The sequence below is a fragment of the Perca flavescens genome, chromosome 5, assembly GCF_004354835.1.
Source record: "Perca flavescens isolate YP-PL-M2 chromosome 5, PFLA_1.0, whole genome shotgun sequence".
Classification (NCBI taxonomy): Eukaryota; Metazoa; Chordata; class Actinopteri; order Perciformes; family Percidae; genus Perca; species Perca flavescens.
The window spans coordinates 19,024,099-19,026,954 of NC_041335.1; the positions used below are offsets into that span (position 1 = coordinate 19,024,099).

At 34.2% G+C, this 2,856-nt stretch overlaps 1 long non-coding RNA gene across 1 annotated transcript; it reads right to left on the bottom strand.

Annotated features, from left to right (window-relative positions):
• Positions 1–433: 433 nt before the first annotated feature.
• LOC114555967 (uncharacterized) lies at positions 434–2,559 on the bottom strand. Its single transcript, XR_003692618.1, has 3 exons — positions 2,324–2,559; positions 1,434–1,528; positions 434–897 (listed from the first exon to the last, which is right to left on the bottom strand). It is a non-coding gene; the product is annotated as an uncharacterized LOC114555967 (long non-coding RNA).
• Between the last annotated feature and the right edge of the window lie 297 nt (positions 2,560–2,856).

The window sequence follows — 2,856 nt, forward strand, 5'->3', positions numbered from 1 at the left end:
ATACACTAAAAGAAATTAGGTAAAGTCTACCTAATATTTCTCAATACATTACACAACTGATTACTTATAAAAAGTAAGTAACATTACCTCTTGATTGTAAGCACTTAATACTTAATAATTGTTATGAATAATTAAACAATATGAGTAATTAATCATTACTTATTCAGGGAAGGTAAACTTTACTTTAAAAAAATTATTGTCAGACACAGGAGATAATTGATCATGTAAATTTCTTTTAATCAATGAAATGTTAAAAAAAAAATAGGACAGGAGGAGGTACAAAAGAACCCTCTCCACTCTGCATATTCAACTGAAACAAGTTTCTTAAACCCTTCATATGTAGATTCCAGTTTGTTTGTTATACCAAACATAAACATCTTACATTTACATATGGGATTGTTGAAGATAACCAGTCAGTCTGTGCCTGAACAAGAAAACATAATTTTCCACATCTCAACACCGTGTCCCTTTGGTTAAATGAATTGACAGCCTAGTACCAGTCAGAAACACACTGAGTTCAGTCCTTGCTTAACCAATTTGTGTCTTTTGAATAACATTGATCCATGAGATGATATGCATTATTTGAATGTAGTGAATTTCAATGTGACACTGCTCTTTGGGAGATGAAATTGTCTGATTGCATTGTACAGTGAGCATTCTTCAGCACCAACAGTAAGTTCCCAGGAAACAGTCAGTCTGTGCCTGAACACGGTGACAAACAGTTCATTAGCTTACTTTTGAGGCTCTGGACCTTCTTGAGCAGCTTTGCTCTGTCAAGCACCAAAAGAGTTTCTGAAATACTTTAAGTATACTCAAGCTTCCTGTATGCTCCTTGGCTGCAGGATTATGGATCACAAGCACCTTCATGGTTTAGTCCATGTTGTCCTCATTTTCATCCTCCATGTTAAAAAAAGAAACAAAAATATGCTCTTTTAATTTAAGGACAATAACAAGCTACTATCCCAATACATTTATTGATCATGTTTTCTTGGTTAAGCCAAATCAACCCAAGTAGAGTTTGTTTTTAATAATCAGCACTTCAATACAATTCAGTGACAAATTAAAACTGTGACTTTATTATTTATTATTTCTCACTTTTTAAAACCCTATTTTAGTAACTGATTAGCAGTAATATGAGAAAGTTTGCATAAAGTATGTTGGTTTAAAAACCTGCATTATTAATATAACCAAGTTACATTATGATTTTAATTGTGGATATACCTCCTGCCTCGTTACAAACTAAACTGACATTAGAAGGGCTGGCATGTCTGTCCCGTAATGGTGGCTGTGCCAAGTATCCGCAGTTTCTATGTACTATATATGTATGTGTGTGTGTTTGTGTGATTTTGTATCGGAAATTAAACCATTGTATCAGGGCAACCCTATGTGTAACCATGTGATACCTTGAATTGATCGATCATTTAATAACATACCTAGCAATCTTGGATGAGATCTTCTTGATGTTCCCCAAGGTACTCAATGAGGCGACAAACAACTGCATCCCTTTTTCTCTCTCGACACATTGGGACTGTGAATAGATGCATTTAGTGATTAACTTTATATATATATATATATATATATATATATATATATATATATATATATATATATATACATACATACATACATACATACATACATACCTCATTTACAGTGTATTTGTGTATTGTAGTTAGCGTATGCGTGTAACCGAGATTAACCGGTTGTTGCACTGCCCTCATGGTTGAGTTCACCCTTTTTATCCTCCCCCACCTATCTCAATTGTATTGTATATTAAATAACAAACGGATTTGGTAAGATAAAAGCTGAGTAAGCCTAACTTTATGTAGCTAAGGTTGGTCTAAAATATATTTTCTCAAAAGCAGGTAATGTCGGGGCTTATCAATACTATTAGGTAACCTTACTGTATCTATCCGGCTACATAGTTAACTTAGCTAGCTAACGTTAGCTAACATTACAGGTAATGTCACCTAACAGTTAGCTTACATTTGGAGCCACATGGTTCAGCCGTGAAAGCAATAACGTTACATTGTGACACTGTCAAATGCCACAAAAGGTAACGTTTGCTAGTTTGAAGTAACGTAACTAACATCTCTTCCAACAATCTCCACATTGCTACGTTTTAGTAACATTAGAAGCTAACGTTAGCCTTTCAACTCTGGCATTAGCTAGCTAGCTGGCACTCGGTAGCTTGCTAACTTTTAATGACAGACTGCCATTGAGTAACTTGTTAACAGCCTAGAGAAGCAAGCCGAATATACAATCTAAACCAACCATTAAATAAGTTTATTACACACAGCAACCTGTTAAAAAGGAATCTTACCTTAGCTAAACCGAACAGCTTGACTCCAGTGTCCCGTCAGTGAAACGATAGATTTTGGCCAAGAACCAGCACTGACGCATGTGCACTTTGAACTGCAGACTTATCATTTTGGGGTAGATTTTATTATATTTGTTTAGGCTGCAAATGTTACTGTTATAAAATATGTAATGTAGGTAGAATTTACCCATTATTGTATATTTGCTTACTGACTAATATATTTGCAGTAAAATTTAAACAATTTGCATGTGTTGTATTTACTACCCTCCAAAATCTGTTTTTACAGTGTATCTGTGGGCTGATATCTTAGGGACTCCCTTACCTATAGGCCAGTAAGCCTTTTATCAATGGGAATTTATATTTGCTAATAATATGTTGGAATTATGTTAAGGCATTTTAATTTTAAAAGACTCAAAGATAATAAAAAGACTCAAAAATTTACAATAATTTGGAGGCCCCCCTGCAATGACTTTGAGGACCCCTGTTTGAAGATCTCTGCCTTACATTACTTTTACTTTTATACTTTAAGTAGTTTT